Source organism: Glycine soja, chromosome 9 (genome assembly GCF_004193775.1).
Source record: "Glycine soja cultivar W05 chromosome 9, ASM419377v2, whole genome shotgun sequence".
Classification (NCBI taxonomy): Eukaryota; Viridiplantae; Streptophyta; class Magnoliopsida; order Fabales; family Fabaceae; genus Glycine; species Glycine soja.
The window spans coordinates 31,110,389-31,132,760 of NC_041010.1; the positions used below are offsets into that span (position 1 = coordinate 31,110,389).

The 22,372-nt window shown below is 37.9% G+C and overlaps 1 pseudogene; it reads right to left on the reverse strand.

The window, feature by feature from the left end:
* Positions 1 to 1,021: 1,021 nt before the first annotated feature.
* LOC114368345 lies at positions 1,022 to 21,002 on the reverse strand (annotated as a pseudogene).
* Positions 21,003 to 22,372: the final 1,370 nt, after the last annotated feature.

Genomic DNA, 22,372 nt, shown 5'->3' on the forward strand with positions numbered 1-22,372 from the left:
TATCATGAAGATGAATATGTTGATTATAATGTATTTCCAAATCTTATTTTTTTACTTCTAATCACTGTGTAATTTGTTCTATTTTGTTCGCATGTATTACACTGTTTGAAAATAATCCTTTTTTTTTTTATCATATATAGGAGTTTTTACAATTAAAATAATGATAAAAGACTAATACGATATTTTTTTTTCTTAGTGCATCTCGATATTATTGGAGAAATTTTGACTTTTTAAAATATATTATTCACAGTATAGAACACATTGGATTGGCTAGAACCAAATAAGGTTCATACAGGTTTAATTTGTTGAGATAGCTATATTATCGGCACCTTCTTGCATACTTATAAGAGGCAAATTTACATATAGTGATTTTTTTCAAAAAAAAAATGTTGGAAGGACCAAATTCAAGTAAAATGATTCAAACCCAGAATCTAAATAATGCGTAATCCAAGTACCTCCAAACTAAATTTTAATGTATAATAAAATTATAAATTTAAAACAAGTATTTATATAAATTTATACTTCTTAATACATTCTATTACTAATATTTTTTATTTAAAAAACTAAGATGCCTCTATAGCTCAGTTTATATCTAGCTAGAAATAATGATTCCAGTTTGGAATCACAATTTCACCTTAAAGACTCAATTCTTAAGGATGCGTTTCAATAGAGAATTTTAACTGAGAAAAATAATTTATCAGAGAATTTGAATTTCTGTAATTTAGAATTTATTGTTTGGATGTTTTTTTTATGAAGAATTTAAAATTTTGGAATTTTAAAACAGAATTTTAAACAACTAAAAATTTGAAATTTCAATTTTCTTCTAAAAGGTGAGAAATATCGATCGGGTGTGAGCGTAGATGAACATGTATAACTAGCACACTAACCATATCTTCTCTTTTTTTTCATTCATTTTTTTCATCCTCATAATTTTATTTTTTTTATCCAAACACAATTTTGAAAATAAAAAAATTTCAATTTAAGTATTTAAAATTCTTAGAATTTTAAATTTCTCCGAATTTTAAATTTCTCCGTTCAAACACGCTCTAACTTCTCCCTTTTGACACTTGCCCACCACCCATATATACATGAGTTCTTTCGTGATGGTAAAACTCTACAACAATCCCGCCTTGGTGACTGCAAAATCAAATTTACATTCAATTAATAAGAGGATTCATTTCAATGTTGATAAATTAGTAAAGTACACCTTTTAATACGTAGAATGAAAATAACAATGTTGATATCTCATTATTAGGTATTAATGTATGTATCTTACATATTAGTGTCATAAAAATATTAATAATTAAGAAATTAAAAGATTTTTTTATTATGAAGATTATAAGATAACATAGAAAAAGTCACATGCACAATTCAATTTTACATATCTTAAAAAAAATCTTTTAATTTTTTAACTAGTATCTAAGGATGTTGATTATGATAAAAACAAATGTATTATAGGGAGTTTCAAAACATTCTTACCATTTGCCAACAAAGAGGATCCGGTATTTTTGAAACTATAACTTCTGTTTGGATAAGGAATTTTAAAATCTCAAAGAATTTGAAATACTTAAAATTTGAATTACTTTGATTTTAATTTACTTTATTCTTCAAATGTTTTGTTTGGATAAATTAATTCAAATTTCTTCCATTTTAAATTCTTTGTTTGGATAGGACAATTCAATTTTCTCCGTATACAAAATTTTAATTTTATATTTTAAATAGAAGAAATTTTAATATTAAACTTTATAGAAAATAAACACAATCTAATTTTGAAATATTAATTAAAAAATATTTTCAATTTTTAATAATTTATAAATATAAAATATTGATAATTTTAACTAGAGTTGTTTTGTCTGACCACAACCAGTGATGTTTTTAAACCGACATCAACCAAGGCTATTTTTCGGTCGACATCAAATAGTTTTTTTTGTTAAAGTATGCTGGGAATATTTGTCAGCTGATGTCAATCGGCGCTATTTTTTGGCTAACGTTGGTTGAGTCTATTTTTCAGCCAATGTTGGCTAGAGTTTGTTTGGCCAACATGGCTAGGGTCTTTTCGAACGACATTGACCAAGACTATTTTTAGTCAACGTCGGCCTAAAAATTCCTAGTAAGTGTTGACAAAAAAAATCTATCCAATATCGGCTAAAAAATAGCTTGGTCGATGTCGACCAATAGAACCTACCCAATGTCGGCTGAAAAACATCATTGGTCAAGATTGGCCGAAAAATCCCTAGTCGAAGTTGGCTAAAAAATAGTCCTGACCAATGTCGGACAAAAAACCCTACCCAACATCGACTATAAAATAATCTTGGCCGATGTTGGCTAAAAAATAGCTCTGACTGATGTCAACCGAAAAAATTTAGTGGATGTCGACTGTAAGAACCTAGTCGATGTCGACTAAAAATAGTCATGCCCGATGTCGGTCAAAAATACCTAGCTAGTGTTAGCAGAAAAAATCCTAGCCAACATCAACCAAAAAACCTAGCTAATGTGGTTGAGAAATAGCTGAGGTTGATGTCAGCCAAAAAACCCTAGTCGATGTCAGCAAAAAAATCCTAACCGGCGTTGGCTAAGAAAATCTAGTTGACATCAGCCAAAACACCCTAGCTAACATCGGCTAAAAAATAACCCTAGCTGATATTGGCTAAGAAATAGTTTTGGCTGATGTTGGCTGGAAAAACCTAGTCGATGTCGGTTGAAAAACCCTAACAAGTATCTACTCAAACGTTAGTCATGACCGATGCCAGTAGAAAAAAAAAATCATTGGTCAATATCAACTGAAAAAACCTGGATGACAACGACCGAAAAAATCCTTGGTCGACGCTAGCAAAAATTTCCCATGACTGATGTCAGTGAGAAAATAACCCTAACCAACATCATCTAAAAAAAATCTTAGCTAATATCGACAAAAAATAGCTTTGGTTGACATCATACAAAAAAATTCTGACCAAAAAAATCTCGGCCAACGTCAGTGAAAAACAACTTATGTTGATATCGACCGTAAAAATTTTGGTCACCCGTAGTTGTGAGTGTTGAGCGAGAAAGAGTCGCGAGCAAGAACGTGAGTTAGAGTGAGCATCTCCAAAAAAAGAATTTCAAATTTTATATGTTTTGAGAGAATTTGAAATCCCACTATTTTAGTCAATCAAAATTATTCATAAAAATATCAAAAATAAAATCTCCTTTCAAATACTTTATCCAAACAAACTATTTTATCATGAATCATTTTAAATTCCTTGAGAAAATAAATTCCCTTGTTAAATTGCTCCATTCAAACACATTATAATGGAATTAATTTTCTCTGGTGACTCCATTTTCCATGTGCAGTCTGGAGGTCTAGATTTGAAACGAGAGTAACTACCAATAAATTTCTACTTAATAGAATCATATCGTGTTCTGCATGTTCATATAGAAAAGCAAAGCTTTCTGACAAGGGTTTTTTTTATTTGTCACAGGTCTTGTGTTGAATGAGTATGCAGTGTAATCAGCTGTTTTATACCAATTTAGAAAGGTTCGCGTTGGCATCTCCAACTCTCTAGGAGATAAAACTCCCCTCAAAACTTGAACCACGTAGCTCCATGAAATAGAGATTGTCCAAAATCTCTTGTTGTCATAGCAAATTGATTGTTGCATTGTGCTACCTGAGTCTTGCTTAGAAGATTTCATTATTTGTTGTAAGGATTGTACTCGATTCATCATTGGGAATATTGGTTGCACTACACGTGGTGCAATGTCACTAGAGGGGCCACAGGATGTGCACCCATAAGGCCTAAAAGGTCCCCATACACATCATACTGCACAAGCAAGGAAGAAATATATACGTGCAAATTTCAGATTTATTCAAGAAATAAAGAATCAAATCTCCAAGTACTTCTAATGATGATATTATTGCTTGATGATCGAGGTCGTACCCGAATCAAATAAACATTAAAAATGCAGTATCTAGGAAGTGATCCTAGGTCGTCTCCCAACGAGCAATGATCAACCAAACGTTCATAACAGATAGTAATTAAACAGTCATGAATTGGGGGGGGGGGTTGTTTGTTTGTGTAAATTAAACAGCGAGCAAATTTAATTAGAAAATATCAGAATTAAAACACGTTGTTTCCCCTTGATTCGCAAGCAAGTCTCTTATCCTAGGTTACGAGAATTTATCCTTTATCAGTTCAACCACTTAATCCAACCCTAAATTAAATTACTAAGCGAAATTTAACATAAGGCCGTCATTATGTGATTAAGCAACACATACACCAATTAATCATGAACGAAACTTCTCATTAAGCATGAACGTAAATTAAGTGCAAAAACAATTAATCAAGTACTAAGCATGCATGGATTAATAGCAACAGATACAGAGTAATTGGTGAAGAGGAAAAACTTATCAGAATTCAATAGTAATAATAAAACCTCAAAGAGAGTTGTGTTTGATCCTCAAGAGAAAACAACGTTGGAGACTTAGCCTTCCATTAATCAGTAGAAAACGAAATTACAGATTGAAGCAGAAAACAAATTTTTATTGCTACGTGAATAGTAAAAACTGGAATTGCAAAACCTAAAATTATTCTTTCTCCCCAAAATGAAAAGAAAACTAAACTAAAACCTTGGTGCTGTTATATAGGTTCTCAGCCCCAAAGCTTACAAATTTGTTTTAAGTCCAAGCCCATTAATAAAATAAAATCTGGACAAGATAAGATAAGATTTGATAAAATAAAATCTAGATAAGATAAGACAAGATAAAATCTAGATGAAATAATATCTAGATTAGATAAAATCTTGATAAGATAAGATTTGGTAGAATAAAATTGTCTGCTCTCTTCAAATCCAAGCCCAATTCCGGATTCAAGCCCAATTGCTTATAATTCTCTTGAAATTAAATTAAAAACACAAAATTAGTCCAGTAGGCCCAAATGATAAAACTGCATAATTAATTTGACAATTAAGGCTAATCAGTAATTAAAATGGTGACAAAAAGGGTTAAGAAATAGGAGAAAATGATGACACATCAAATCCCCTCACACTTAGCCTTTTGCACTCCTGGGCAAAATAAAAAAAACAAAGCAAGAGACAAATCCAGAGACATTAAAGAGAAACAAACAGATACAAACAATTACAAATTTCTCAATGAATCTCAAGGAATGAAAAGAATGGGTAACATGCAACACGTAAAGAGTTAAAGAATCAAGGTCATCATGAAAATCATCCAAGCATCTCAAACATGACAAGGTAGTCAATCAGCTCAAGAATGAAAAGTGATAAAGCCTCACAAGATATGCACTTGATCTCTCAAGTGTCTAGGCTACTGTTTACTCTCAGAGCACCCATGAAAACAAATACCACATAAACTTGGCAAGACTCTAAAATTGACAACCACATCACAAACACATGCACATGAGGATCAAAAGGTGTTTTAAGGTTGTAATGGGGCCAAGGACAAGGTAGATGAAAGTATGGGATAGTAGCTAAAACCCAAAGGAATAGAGGAGCAATGGGGAATAAGTGGGAAGTAAGAAAAAGTAATAAACCCCAAAATCAAAATTACAAATTAAGCTTTAAAAAGTAAACCCAAAACAAAATCAACCAAGTCCTCAACCAATCCAAGTCTTCAAACCAAGACCTTATTTATTCAACTTCATTCTTTTTTGTTTTGCTTTTGTTTTTTGTTTTTTTTTTGAACGTGAACAGTAGCAATTGAAGGTATTTGAAAAAAAAAACAACAATTAGGCAATATATGTATATACATCAAGCATGGCCAAAATACATCATCAAGCATGGTCAACAAAAACATATCATCCAATGAAACATACCCCCCTCACACTTATTCCCAAAACAATTCCAAAGCTCCAAAATTTCTTAAAAGTAGGGTGAAATCATGGTTTTTCACTTTAGGCTTGTAATAAGCTTCAAAACAAAGAAAGGGGAACATAGGCTTAAAGAGGCTATCAAAGGAATTAATTCAAGGTAGACTCATTTGGCTAGAGGCTTATAAGAACAAAATGCCTAAATCATCTCCCAACATGCATGTGAAGCAAGAAGTATCAACAAGAGTCAAGCCAAGGCTATTGTGCAAGCAATCAATGGGGCAAAACACACCGAATAAAATAGATGATGATGGCTCAAATTCTCACCAAGGGTAAATCTATCACTTTCAATTCAAACTTTCAAAACTAATTTGACATGTAGAGAAAAACAAGGGTTTCAATTCACAAAATGCCAAGAAACTCCTATTTCAAAAACAATTACCCATTACCTGTACATAACCCAAAATTCAAAGAGAAACATGCAATGTTGTACACAAAACATAAAACCAAAATAACAAAATTAACCTAGAAAAACCTAATAAAATTAAACTAGAATACCCAACAAAATTAAAGAACAGAAATCTCCCCCCCCCCCCCTCACACTTAAACAACACATTGTCCTCAATGTAGCACAATCATAAGATCAAGAGCAATCAAAACAATCAATAAATTTGGACAAATGCAATAAAAGTAAAGAAGGAGACAGAAAAAGAAAACTCCCTAAGTCATGGCGGAAGAGAAGTAGGGTGAAGTAAGGAGGTCTCATTCACCACTACTCCCTAAGTCATTGACCTTGAAGCTCTTATCTGTGGATTCACTTTTGATCTCAACTGTACCATAAGGAAAAACATTAGTCACCACAAAAGGACCAATCCACTTTGACCTCAACTTACCACTCATGAGTCCGAGCCTAGAGTTATACAATAAAACTTTCTGTCCAACTACGAAGTCCTTTTTAGCTATCATGGAACTTCTTGGTCTTCTCCTTGTAGAATTTGGAATTCTCATAGGCTTCTAACCGGATCTCATCTAGTTCACTTAGTTGCAACTTCCTTTCCTCTCCAGCCTGATCAATAGAGAAGTTGCAGGTCTTTACAGCCCAATAGACTTTGTGCTCTATCTCTACAAGAAGATGACATGCCTTGCCAAAGACAACCCGATAAGGAGACATTCCTATGGGTGCTTTGTAAGTAGTCGTATGCGCCCAAAGAGCATCATCTAGCATGGTGCTCTAATCCTTTCTATTCGGCTGCACAATCTTCTCTAAGATCCTTTTTATCTCCCTGTTTAAAATCTCAGCCTGCCCATTAGTTTGGGGGTGGTAAGGTGTGGAAATTTTGTGCACGGCCCCATACTTTTTGAGCAAGGCATACATGGATCTGTTACAAAAATGGGTGTCTTGATCACTAATGATGGCTCTAGGGACTCCAAGCCTACAAAACAGATTAGATCTAACAAAATCCACAACAACCTTAGCGTCGTTAGTTCTGGTGGGTTTGGCTTCCACCCATTTTGAAACATAATCAACAGCAAGGAGAATATAAACAAAACCAAAAGAGACAGGGAAAGACCCCATAAAATCTATACCCCAGACATCAAACACCTCACAGAATAACATAGGTTGTTGAGGCATTTTCTGTCTCCATAAAGGTGAGCTGCCTGCTCTCTGACAAGGCTCACAAGTGCTACAGATTCTCCACGCATCCTTGAAGATGGTGGGCCAGTACAAACCGCAGTCAAGCACCTTGCGAGCTGTCCTCTGTATGCCAAGATGGCCACCTGGTGTGGAAGAATGACAAAATTGCAGGACCGAGCTGGAATGCATCTCCTAATAACCTGGTCACTGCACAACTTCCACAAATAGGGGTCATCCCAAATATAATGCTTAGCATCGCTCTTAATTTTATCATTTTGAGCTTTAGATGCTAAGGGAGGAAAAATAGAATCAACCAAATAATTCACAATATTAGCAAACCAGGGAATGGGGAAGGAATCAGAAATACTATACAGAGTGTACAAATGGTAATCCGGAAAATCATCCCGAATGGGTGAGTCCTCAGACACACGCTCAATCCTACTCAGATGGTCAGCCACGAGGTTCTGCGCACCACTCCGATCACGGATCTCTAAATCAAACTCTTGGAGCCAAAGCATCCATCTGATTAATCTAGGCTTTGATTCAGCCTTCTTCAATAGGTACTTTAGAGTTGCATGGTCAGTATAAAAAATAACACGAGTACCAAGCAAATATGAACGAAATTTTTCAAGAGCAAAAACTATCGCTAATAGCTCCTTCTCTGTGGTAGTGTAATTTGCTTGAGCAGCATCCAAAGTTCTGGAAGCGTAGTAGATCACTCGAGGCAGCTTATCAATCTTTTGAGCAAGGAAAACCTCCAATGAGTAATTGGATGCATCGCGCATTAGCTCAAATGGGGCTGTCCAATCAGGTGCCTGAATGATAAGGGTGGTAGTCACCGCACACTTGAGGCAATCGAAAGCCTCTTTGCACCGGTCATCAAAATCAAACTCCACCTCCTTTTGCAGCAGATTGGATAGTGGAAGGGCCACTTTGCTAAAATCCTTGATAAAGCGCCTATTGCACGCAAGAGGGGTAAGGCAATTGTGAAATAACATCTATTTTTGCATGGTCTACCTCTATGCCCCTACTGGAAATGATATGCCCTAAAACTATACCATGTTCTACCATGAAGTGACATTTTTCAAAATTCAGCACAAGGTTAGTTTCAATGCATCTATTAAGAACTCTATCCAAACTATCCAAACATGCATCAAAAGAGGATCCATAAACAGTAAAATCATCCATAAACACCTCTATGCAAGTCTCTAAAAAAGCATTGAAAATGCTAAGCATACACCGCTGGAAGGTACCAGGGACATTGCATAGGCCAAAGGGCATCCTCCTATAGGCAAAAGTGTCAAAGGGACAGGTGAATGTGGTCTTTTCTTGATCCTCAGGAGCAATATGAATTTGTAAATAACCAAAAAAACCATCAAGAAAACAGTAATGAGATTTACCTGTCAAGCGCTCAAGAATTTGATCAATGAATGGCAGGGGGAAATGATTTTTTCTGGTTACCTAGTTTAGCTTCCTATAATCAATGCAGACTCGCCAGCTGTTCTACACTCTTGTGGGGATAAGCTCATCCTTTTCATTCTTGATCATTGTGAGGTCTGTCTTCTTAGGAACCACTTGGACTGGACTCACCCATTGGATTTCAGAAATGGGGTAGATGATTTCAACTTGTAAGAGCTTGGTCACTTCCTTTTTCACCACATCTAGAATGATGGGGTTGAGTCGCCGTTGTGGCTGCCTTACTGGCTTAGCTCCATCCTCTGAAAGTATCCTATGCATGCAGGTAGATAGGCTAATACCAAGAATGTCTGCTAAAGTCCATCCAATGGCTTTCTTGTGCTTCTTGAGAACTAGCAACAACTTCTCCTCTTGCTTAGTAGCAAGGAAGGCAGAGATGATCATTGGAAATTTTTCCTTGTCCTCCAAGTAAGCATATTTGAGGGTTGCTGGTAAGGGCTTCAACTCTGGTGTGGGTGGTGGCTGAACAGTGGGAGGAACTAGGGTAGGAGAAGAAGAAGGTTCCTCCGCCTGTACCTCATAAAGCAAGTCAGAAGTATATGTATTTCCTGCAACATGATTATTGCATTCTGACTCTAAAAAAATTGACATCAAGAGGTACAACACCAAACTTAAATTCAAATTCACTCTCAACATAAAAGTCAGACACAGGATCAAATTCAAACTCAGATTCAGATTCAATGCATAAGGAATGACAAGTATGCATATCAGATAAAAATGGATGTTTCCTACCATGAAGAACATAATCAAAATCAAACATATAATCATAAACGATCTGATCAATTATCTCAGCACGAAAAACAGAATGATCCTCAGATGGATGTTTCATGGCATCAAGAATGTTAAAATGAACAACAATATCACCAAATTCCATAGACAATGTGCCAACATAAACATCTATCTTGGTTCGGGTTGTTTTCATAAATGGCCTGCCTAAAATAATTGGAACTGAACCATGGGAAAATCCCTCTTCCATATTAAGAATATAAAAATAAACAGGAAAAATAAGTTCACCAACCTGAACCAACACATCCTCTATGAAACCTGTGGGGTAAGCAACTCTTCTATTTTCCAAATGAATCACCACATCTATAGATTGCAAAGGTCCAAGAGATAAAGAATTGAAAATGGACAGAGGAATGACACTAACTGATGCTCCTAGATCTAGCATGACATTCTTAAACTTACTGTTCCCAATAATGCAAGGTTTACAGAAAGTACCTGGGTCCTTACATTTCTCAGGAATGTGAGGAACAGATTTACCTATCAATGCTGACACATTTTTGCCCATGCTAATCCTTTCATTGCCTTTGAGCTTCCTTTTGTGGGTGCACAAATCCTTTAGAAACTTGGCATATCTTGGAATTTGCTTGATGGCATCTAGGAGAGGTATGTTCACCTCTACTTTCCTAAAGGTCTCCTAGATCTCCTTTTCCGCTTCTTCCATTTTTTTGTTTGGAATTGCTCTAGGTGGGAATGGAAGAGGGATATGAGGCTGCGGTAAGTCAAAATTACTAGAAGAAGGTCCACCTGCATGAAAATTTTTGTTAGGAAGCTTTCTCCTTTGTGCAACTATCTCATCCTCTTTTTCAGGTGTAGAATGAAGCTTGCCAGGTTCAGGTGCAGGTGCTACTACTGGTGGAGGCACTTGAATTTGGTTGCCAGACCTCAAGGTGATGGCACTCACATTTTTTGGATTTTGCACAATTTGTGAAGGCAATTTGTCAGAATTTTGGGACTGAGCTTGGTTCAACTGAGTAGCCATCTGCCCATCTGATTTGTTAGACTCTGAATGGAGGCTCTTGTCTCTTACTAAAATTGCATATTCTGGATGGTCATTTGCCTCACTAACTCTTCTAAGGAAGGTTGAGGAGGAGCCTCAGTTGCTTATTGTCTTTGTTGTGACTGCTGCTGTATTGGAGGAGGAACATATGGCTTGCTTGGACCAGTAGCATTCTGAAAGGGAGGGACAAACTGTTGTTGTTGTGGAGGGCATGTCCATCTCAGATTTGGATGATTCCTCCAACCTGGATTGTATCTATTGCTTGAAAGGTCATAATTATTCTATTGTTGTTGGTTTTGTTGTTGAGGAGGTCTATTATAAATGTTTGTAGTATAAGCTTCATGTTGCTCATTGACTCCAGATTGCTGCAAAGAAGGACAAAGATCTGTATAGTGATTTGCAGAAGAACATAGACCACAGACTCTTGCAATAGGTGTAGATTTCTGATTCATGGCAAGCTGAGTTACCAGGTTGACCAAGGCATCAAGTTTTCCTTCAAGATTTTTATTTCCAGTAGATGAAGATGAATTCGCGGCCACCTCATGGACTCCTCTAAGAACAATAGCATTATTTCTTGCACTGAATTGTTGGGAGTTAGAAGCCATCTTCTCAATCAAATTTCTAGCCTCAGTAGGGGTCATATCACCAAGAGCTCCACCACTGACAGCATCAATCATACTCCTCTCCATGTTGCTAAGTCCCTCATAGAAATATTGAAGAAGGAGTTGCTCAGAAATCTGGTGGTGAGGACAACTTGCACACAATTTCTTGAATCTTTCAAAGTACTCATACAAGCTTTCTCCACTAAGTTGCCTGATGCCTGAAATGTCTTTTCTGATGGCAGTGCTCCTAGATGCAGGGAAGAATTTCTCCAAGAACACCCTCTTAAGGTCATCCCAACTGAAAATGGACCTGGGAGCAAGGTAGTACAACCTATGTTTTGCCACTCCCTCCAAAGAATAAGGAAAAGCCTTTAGAAAGATATGATCTTCCTGGACATCAGGGGGCTTCATGGTGTAACAAAAAATATGGAACTCCTTAAGATGCTTATGAGGATCTTCACCTGCAAGACCATGAAACTTGGGCAGCAAATGTATTAGTCCAGTCTTGAGAACATATGGAACACCCTCATCAGGATATTGAATGCACAAGCTTTCATAAGTAAAATCAGGTGCAACCATCTCCCTAAGAGTCCTCTCACGAGGTGGAGGTTGAACCATGTTCTTAGTATGAAAATTAGTAGTGAAATGCTCAAAATCAGAATATTCAGAATCACCCTCAACAGAATGCTCAGAATGCTCAAAATGCACAGAATGAACAAGATGCACACTATGCCTAACTAATCTATGAAATTTTCTATCTATTTTAGGATCAAAGGGTTGTAAATCAACAGGATTGCCCCTAGTCATGCACTATATGCAGCAAATAATGTGTTTCTCAACAAGCACCTAACAAGGGGGTAAAACTACAGCTATACTCAAACGATATCAAAATGAGCTGAAATTTTGTGAGGAACACCCTAAAGTCATTAAAAGATAGCACAAAATTTTCAAACAAAAATTTAAAGTATAACTATGAAAACTACCTAAGCAAAGTTTAGAAAAATAGGACAATAATACTTGAAAAATAAAAAAAAATAAAAACTTAGAAAACAGCTAATTTTTGGAGTTTGGGAGACCCCAGCCAATTGTCACAATATGGGAAATTTTTTTCTACCCCAAATGCATATATAATAATAGTCGTTCTGATACCCGGAGCAAAAGTTATGGCCATTTTAAGTTTTGCTAAAAACAAGTTCCCAAAATCTTTGTCTCTCTCAAATACTACCACACCAAGTGCTCCTGATATTTTTCACAAAAAATATGGATCAAAAGAAGCTACCACACAAAAAAATCAGCCAAAAATAACAACTCTAACTATCAAAACAAAAATCGCTAATTAAATTGCAAAATCAGTCGCTAATCACTGTTCAGCACTGTTCACAACAAAACACAAAGCTGAATCAGTCACTAAAAACAATCGCTAAACATGGAATGCAACTGAAATGCAAAACAGAATGCAACACAAAATAAGATAACTAAACACTATTATGAACCTTTGGCCCGCTGCTCCCCGGCAACGGCGCCAAATTTGATCGAGGTTGTACCCGAATCAAATAAACATTAAAAATACAGTATCTAGGAAGTGATCCTAGGTCGTCTCCCAACGAGCAATGGTCAAACAAACGTTCATAACAGATAATAATTAAACAGTAACGAATTGGGGAGGGGGGGTTGTTTGTTTGTGTAAATTAAATAGCGAACAAATTTACTTAGAAAATATCAGAATTAAAACACGTTGTTTCCCCTTGATTCGCAAGCAAGTCTCTTATCCTAGGTTACGAAAATTTATCCTTTATCAATTCAACCACTTAATCCAACCCTAAATTAAATTACTAAGCAAAATTTAACATAAGGACGTCATTATGTGATTAAGCAACACATACACCAATTAATCATGAACAAAACTGATCATTAAGCATGAACGTAAATTAAGCGCATAAACAATTAATCAAGCACTAAGCATGCATGGATTAATAGCAACAAATACAAAGTAATTGGTGAAGAGGAAAAACTGATCAGAATTCAATAGTAATAATAAAACCTAAAAGAGAGTTGTGTTTGATCCTCAAGAGAAAACAACGCTGGAGACTTAGCCTTCCATTAATCAGTAGAAAACGAAATTGCAGATTGAAGCAGAAAACAAAATTTTATTGCTACGTGAATAGTAAAAATTGGAATTGCAAAACCTAAAATTATTCTTTCTCCCCAAAACGAAAAGAAAACTAAACTAAAACCTTGGTGCTGTTATATAGGTTCTCAGCCCCAAAGCTTACAAATCTGTTTTAAGTCCAAGCCCATTAATAAAATAAAATCTGGACAAGATAAGATAAGATTTGACAAAATAAAATCTAGATAAGATAAGATAAAATCTAGATGAAATAATATCTAGATTAGATAAAATCTGGATAAGATAAGATTTGGTAGAATAAAATTGTCCGCTCTCTCCAAGTGCAAGCCCAATTTCGGATTCAAGCTCAATTGTTTATAATTCTCTTGAAATTAAATTAAAAACACCAAATTAGTCTAGTAGGCCCAAATGATAAAACTGCATAATTAATTTGACAATTAAGGCTAATCAGTAATTAAAATGTTGACAAAAAGGGTTAAGAAATAGGAGAAAATGATGACACATCACTTGACATGCACTGGTATTAAATAATTAACCCTTAAATATATTTTTGATTATAATAATTATATTTTTTTAATTTAGGTCTTCATAAGTTTTTTTTAAAATTTTTAATGCATGTAAATTTACGTTTTTTTAATTTTTTTCCCTATATTTTGTTCATTTTTTAGTTTTAAATTTATGTTTTTTTAATTTTAATTCCTTTAAATGCAAACTCATGGAAACTAAAAATAAAAAAAATATTAAAGAGACTAAAGTTAAATAAATAAAAAAAATTACAGGACCAAAACTAATAAAACATAAATTTATAGATATCAAAAACATTTTTAAGTTAATAATTAATTAATTACCTGGTGAAACCCAGGTTCCTTATAGTTAATGGAACTGCTAGCTCAGCCATGCAAGCTTGCATTCTATCATCACTTCCATATAAAGTAGGATAGCGTTGAATGCAACGATCCTACATTTTCGCGAGCTCCTTAGCTAATGGATAGCTTATAGCAAATCCTCCTCCACCATATGCCATAACATAGGAGAAATGAATGTTTTGAACGTGGCTCTCTGTTAAGAATCGAGAAAGAGCCTAGTATTCAAGGTCTAGGCACCTCCAAAATAAAGGTAAGGAAAGAGTACTGTATTATTGCTTGACCATTGTGATTACATTGCTAGTATTCATAGATTTTTTCATGCTGCTATCCTCTAACAATTATCCTAATGGTCTGATGGCATATGCCTTGGAGGAATGATCGTGAAACTGCAAAAAAAGCAAGGGAGGGTCCTAATGGTTAGTAGACAAAGCGATTTCAGTAGCGCCACTACCATGCAGGGCACCACGCCAACTCAATTCCTGCTCCACTACTTACTGACGAAGTCTCTAAGGTACGGGGGTTTGTGAATTTCCCTCTTTGGCCTTTGTCCTTCTCCTTTTCTGCACCCCTTTGTTGCTCTACATATGCTTCCTGCTCCTTAGTTTGTTCCTTAGTTTCCTCTTCTATATTGCTGATCCTAAAATCCCTAAGCGCTTCCAAAATAACCTCGTCCTCAAGGTTATAATCAAACTTCAAGGCCTGATATAGGGAAGCGATCCTTGATTGTTAGGGCATTCAAGGCCCGATAATCAACACAAAATCGCCAAAAGCCGTCTCTCTTCTTGACCAAGAGCACTGGGGAGGAAAATGGGCTCGTACTGGGGTGGATTATGCCGGATTGAAGCATTTGGGCAACTTGGGTCTCAATTTCATGCTTTTGAAAATAAGGGTAGCGGTATGGGCAGACGTTGACCGGGGTAGAGTGAGGTTCAAGAAGGATTGTGTGGTTGGTGGGGCGTGTAGGAGGGAGGGTGTTGGGTTTTTGAAATAAGGTTGCAAAGTCGATAAGCAGGGCGGAGATGTCTGGGTGAATGGGGTTAGGGTAGGGAAGAGCTGTATGTGGAAGAAGGCACTAGCGGCATTGGTCTGGACCAGTCGTTAGAGTTGTGGAGGAGACATTGCCTCTAGGTGTTGAGATGTATCACCTTTGAGCTGAATGATCGAACCACCATGGGTTATCACCTTTGCCTGATCTCTGACTTCGAATTGGACATCTCGTTGATGGTTATCCGCGTTTGCCTTCATTCGTTGTTGTGCCTTCGAGAGTTTCTTAGTTAAAATCGAGAACAGGGCATCACATTTGGTTAACCATTCGTCAACCGCCGCCACATTCGAGTCTCCGATGAGGCAAAGGGGAATAGAAGGTGGTTTCTTGCCAAAGGTTATTTCGTATGGTGACATACCCGTAGCAGAGTGAATGAATGTATTATACGACCATTCCGCCCACATTAAGTAGCGCCCCCATGTTGTTTGTTTCTGATGGACGAAGGCGCGAAGGTACTATTTGATTACGTGATTCATCACCTCAGTCTGGCCATCTGTCTGAGGGTGGTAGGCAGTGCTCATCTTGAGCGTGGTGCCATTGAGTTTGAACAATTCCTGCCAAAATTTGCTGATGAAGAGGAGATCGCGATCAGAGACGAGGCTTCTGGGCATGCCGTGTATTTTGCCGATGGTTTCCATGAATAACTTAGCCACGATAGAAGCAGTGTAATGTGTCGGGAGCAGGCCAAGATGAATTCCTTTGGAAAAGCGGTCCACCACGACCAGCACTGCTGTGTGGCCCTGGGACGAAGGAAGGCCTATGATGAAGTCTAGGGAGAGGTCCTCCCAAGGTCTTGCCGGAATAGGTAGGGGGCAGAGGAGGCCTGGGCTCCTACGATGGTCGATCTTAGTCTGTTGGCACACGAGGCAGGTGGAAATGAACAAGTAGACATCTTGTTTCATAGAGGACCGGACGAAATGTTCACCAACATGTGCCAGGGTCTTAGCAATACCTATGTGGCCCCCTGTAGGAGTGTTGTGGAATTCATTGAGGATCGTGGATATGGCCTGGAGATCCCTAGGTAGCCAAATACGACCCTTCTGTAATATGAATTCATCACGCAGGGAGTAGTCATGGTAGTGAGAGGGGTCGTCTTGTATTCGGCGGCGAAGGTCCAAGAATGAAGGGTTGCTGAGGAGCTCCTGTTTCAATTCCTGCAAAAAAAGTGAGTTTGGGATGGTTAGAAGAAGAAGAAATTGGCTCGAGGGAGCCTCGGTCCGACGAGAGAGGGCGTCTGCCGCTGCATTGGACTTTTCGGCACGATATTGGATGGTATAATCGTAGCCGAGAAGTCAAGCCAAGAATCGTTGTTGCTCCAGTGTTTGAATGATCTGACTCATTAATTCCTTGAGGCTTTGGTGGTCTGTGAGGATGATGAAGGGAGTGCCTAATAGGTATTGCCTCCATTTTTTAACGGTGGTGATAATGGCGGCGAGCTCCCGGACATAGGTGGAGCCGCGAAGGAGCTTCAAGCAAAACGGTTTGTTGAAGAAAGCTATTGGGTGGTTCTTCTGGGATAGAACGACACCCATTCCCACGCTTGAGGCATCTGTTTCCACACAAAATGGAATGGAGAAGTCAGGCAAGCTGAGGACCGAGGCCTGGCATAGGGCCTGCTTGAGGTGGAGGAAAGCTTTATCAACCTTGTCGGTCCACTGGAAAGAGTCATTAGCTAAGAGGGTTGTAAAAGGAGCGGTGATAGAGGAATAGCCCTGTATGAATCGCCCGTAGAATCCGGACAACCCGAGGAAGCTGCCAAGAGCCCAAGTGGAGGTGGGAACAGGCCAATTTTGAATAGCTTCGAGTTTTGCCGGCACAAGTGCCACGCCCTGGCAAGACACGATATGGCCGAGGTATTCCACCTGAGAGGTTGCAAAAGAGCATTTTGAAAGCTTCAGAAAAAATTGATGTAGGCTCAGGACTTCAAAGGCCCGACGAAGGTGGTCCAAGTGCTCTGCGAATGTTTTACTATAAATTAGTATATCATCAAAGAAGATGATAACAAATTTACGCAGATAAGGTCCAAATGTGGTATTCATCGTGGCATGGAAGGTATATGGGGCATTGCATAGCCCAAACGACATTACGAGGAATTCGTAGTGGCCGTGATGGGTTCTAAAGGCAGTTTTTGCAATGTCAGGTTCGGCCATTAGAATCTGTTGATAGCCTTGCATAAGGTCGAGCTTGGAGAACCAGCTGGCACCGCCGAGCTTGTCGAGGAGCTCGTTAATTGTCGGTATAGGGAAGCGATCCTTGATTGTTAGGGCATTCAAGGCCCGATAATCAATACAAAATCACCAAGAGCCGTCTCTCTTCTTGACCAAGAGCACTGAGGAGGAAAATGGGCTTGTATTAGGGCGGATTATGCCGGATTGAAGCATTTGGGCAACTTGGATCTCAATTTCATGCTTTTGAAAATAAGGGTAGTGATATAGGCAGACATTGACCGGGGTAGAGTGAGGTTCAAGAAGGATTGTGTGGTTGGTGGGGCGTGTAGGAGGGAGGGTGTTGGGTTGTTGAAATAAGGTTGCAAAGTCGGTGAGCAGGGTAGAGATGTCTGGGTGAATGGGGGTTGGGGAAATGGGTGTAAGGAAGAGTTGTATGTGGAAGAAGGCACTAGCGGCATTGGTCTGGACCAGTCATCAAAGTTGTGGAGGAGAGATTGCCTCCAGGTGCTGAGTCGTATCACCTTTGAGCTGAATGATCGAACCACCATGGATGAACTTCATGGTTAGTGAATTGTTGTCCGTCAAAACTGGACCAAGGGACTTCAGCCACTATACGCCGAGCACCACGTCGACGCCACTGATGGGCAGAACGTGTAAAGCAGTGGTGAAGGTGTGGCCTTGAATTTGGATGGTGGTGTCAGGGCACACATGGTGGCATTCGAGCTTGTTATCGATCCCAACAAGGACACGCAGGGCTGGGGTGGGTTTAGTGGTCAAGTTCAGGTGCCGGAGGAGCCTCGCCTGCATAAAATTGTGTGTGCTCCCACCGTCAATGAGGATGACAACGGGATGGTTTGCAATGAGGCCCAAGAGGCGCAAGGTTTCTGGAGCTGAGTGGCCTGATAGCGCACAAAAGCTGATTTAGGCTTGGGGCGGGTCTGAGGGATCTGGGTTTTTAGGACTTGGGTCATTGCTAAATAAATTAGGGTCTGTGTCGGCATCCAGCTTTTCTTCATCTGCAATGAGAAGATAGAAGCGAGAGGCACATCGGTGCCCATGGGTGTACTTCTTGTCGCAGTTGAAGCAGAGACGATGCTCCTACCGGTGAGCCATTTTGGCGGGTGTCAATTGCTTCAAGGGTAAGGGGGGTTTAGGGGGTGATGGTAGTAATGGGGGAGAAGGAGAGTGTGTTGGGGCCGACAGCTGAAGGGATTGTGAGGAAAATGGTGTTGGGTTGAGTACGGCGGGGCTCGGGGAGGGGCGGTGTTGATCAGCAAGTTTTTCCTCATGGAGGCGAGCCAATCCCGCGGCCTGTACCAGGGTAAGTGGCTGGAGCACCTGGACCTCACGACGGATGCCGGGTTCCAAGCCGAAGACAAAGCAGCTTAAAAGGGTCGAGAGGGGAAGGCTAACAATTCTGTTTGCTAGAGCTTCAAACTGATGCAGGTAATCGCTAACCGAGCCCCGTTGTGTGAGTTTGAAGAGGATTCCTGTTGGGTCCTCGTATGGGGAGTGGGCGAAGCGCGTCTCAATGGCCTGCAAAAACGCCACCCACGTCGGGAGCTGGTGGTTGCGGGTCATCCACTAGAACCACGTAAGAGCGGGGCCTTCCATAGCGAAGGAGGCGATGGTAAGGCGCTTTGGTTTCAGCGTAGAGTGATAGGCAAAAAATTGGGTGGTTTTGAACACCCACCTAGAGGGGTCGGTGCCATTAAATTTTGGAACATTGAGTTTCATTTTTGGTGGGTTATGGGTTGTGTTTGGTGCGGGGTTGGGCGAGGAAGAAGATGGTGAGGCTGAAGGGTTAGATGCATGCTCAAGGTTGGCTACATGTAGGAGGAGTTCTTCGATCCTCTCGGCAACATTCAGCTGGCTAGAGGCAAGCTTTGCAATGGCTTCCTCAAGACGTTCTAAGGTGGATTTGGAGCGAGAGTCCTCCATTAGAGAGGAGGAATGAAAGCACCAGAATGTTAAGAACTGAGAAAGAGCCTAGTATTCAAGGTCTAGGCACCTTCAGAATAAAGGTAAGGAAAGAGTATTGTATTATTGCTTGACCATTGTGATTACATTGCTAGTATTTATAGAGTTTTTCATGATGCTATCCTCTAACAATTATCCTAATGGTCTAATGGCATATGCCTTGGAGGAATGATCGAGAAACTGCAAAAAAAGCAAGGGAAGGTCCTAATGGTTAGCAGACAAAGAGATTTTAATAGCGCCACTACCATGCAGGGCACCACGCCAACTCAATTCCTGCTCCACTACTTACTGACGAAGTCTCTAAGGTACGGGGGTTTGTGAATTTCCCTCTTTGGCCTTTGTCCTTCTTCCTTTTCTGCACCCCCTTGTTGCTCTGCATCTGCTTCCTGCTCCTTAGTTTGTTCCTTAGTTTCCTCTTGTATATTGTTGATCCTAACACTCTTAGATGAGCTCCCGAAAAAATAAAATTGAGTGTGATCATACTTAGAAAGAATTCTAACAAGATTATCCACAATAAATATTGTGTCATCATCTCCCATCATGAACCATCTCACTTCCTCCATACCAAGCTTCAATGTCTATGTTACCACCCTTGAAATCCTCAAAGCAAATCTTTGCCCTTGTCTATTTGTGTATTTAAATTTAGTGGTGTCCCCGGAAATTTGAATCTTTGGTAACCCTTCATTTGCATGAGTCCTCACAAAAAATTGCTATCTAACCACACCACCCCTCTTGTCTGATTAGGTTTCCACCAAAACTTTATGTATTCTTTACTTATGTCCCACAATTTTGATGAAGCGGCTATCCCAAAAGCAATGTGTTGGAGCTTCGTGTCATATCTTTGAGATAAATGATCAAGGGGTAATTTGTTAGGAAGAAGGACTTACAGGAAGAAGAGGCAAGAGTGCTGAAGTGGCATGAGGATAGTGATTGTACCAGAAATATTGTTTGTCATCACTTTCAATTATTCCCTTTGTTCCCTTTACCCTTCCATTTTGTTATTTGGGTAGAATCATGCTAGAATTTTGTTATTGGGAGAATTGAGTGTCATAGCACCTCAATTGTTGCCTATAAATAGTTAATAGTCATTGTAATAAGGCAGACAAGATTAATAAAATACTCTCTTCTTTCCTTCTTGCTTCAGGAGGTAGCCTAAACCTCGAATGCTAGTGCTTTTCTGTGCCTGTTTTTGGTTTATGCTCATAACATAATTCGCCTTCTTCTTCTTCTTCTTTTCTTCTTCTTGATCCTTGCCCTTATTTTCTCTAATTTTTTTGCCATCATCTTCTTCAACAACGTCTGTTCTTTCAATGGTTTTTGTAGGTGAGAATGATATATTATTACCACTCATTTCAAGTTGTTCTTCGGTGGCGCCATCTAAACGAATGGAGGTGGTAGAACAATCCTTCTTGACCTCGGTTAAGAGAAGAAAATTGGAAGAGTACAGGATGTAGAGAACAATCATGATTAGCTAGGATGAACCAAGTGATGGTGCATTGCTTGGAAGAATAGTACATTTGGTTGTTGTTTAAGATATTCTTCAATCCCTCAGATTTGTTGTTATACTACTATTTTTACTCACGAGTGTTTGAATGGAGAAAGGAAGTAATGAAAAATACATTCAAACTTTCAAATTTGTTCGGATCACCCTGAAGGAGAGAATAAGAAGGTATTACTACTTTGTTTTTGATCTTTTGATGTTTGTGCTAAGCGGAATTTGTTATGACACGAAGCGAAGTAAAGTGCGATTAATATGGACACTGTGTCAATCAATGATAATTTTTTTTGTTGTAATAGTATATATGATAACACTGTACAAATAGTATATATATCATTTATATTATTTGTTACAAACTTAAACTGAAATAATCATATATAGATTGAGTTTAATGTATATTGAGAATCTAAAATAATTTTATATTATCATTTAATTATAAATTATTATTTAAATTATTTTAAAAATCAATAAAAATTGAATGATTATATAACAACGCATAATATTTTCACATATAAATAAATAAATATGAATTTAATTAAATATCATTATATGTATGGAAATATGTTAAAAGACATGCATGTAATGATATAATTCTAAACACAAATTATTAAGATTATAATAATAGCCTTTACTAGCTAATGGTTCATCCTTAAATTTTTATTCAATGAAATATTATTTTTATATCCTTTAAAGTTATTATAATTATGATATAATAATTATATATTAAAAAATGATTTTTTAATAATATTGAATAATGAACTATTCTTAGTCATATCATAATTTATGGAAGTGTAATTTATGGAAGTGTATATTGACGGTGGTTATTATAATGAAATATATATATAGAGAGAGGAGATTTACTTATTTCATAGAGTTATTTTTTATTTTTATTATTCATTTTTCTTATATCTAATACTTAAAGTTAATTATTTATTATAATTATTAAATCTTAAAAAAATGAGACGAACATAAAAAATAACTCTAAAAGAATTATTCTTAAAATAAGTGAATCTCTTTATTTATTTATATATATATATATATATATATATATTGGCTGGGCAAGAAACCCTAGACCCAAGAACTAGTAGATTATGAATTGCAAATTGTTTACAATATTATCGTTCATAATGGAGTTTAAAGCAAAAGCAGGAAAGGAAGAGAAGAAAATACAATCCGTACTAAAAGAAAGACCATGCTTGGAAAAACTGTCAGCCAGCTGGTTTGATTCACTGCATTCATTCACAAGAATACAATTCAAATTAAAAATTCATCTCTGATCTTGCAAATCTCTTTGCACAGCTCGTGAAAATGGTCATGCCGAACCAAAGCTTCATTAATCGCTTTCACTGCATCAACAGAATCCGATTCCACCCTCAAGTGTTGAATTCC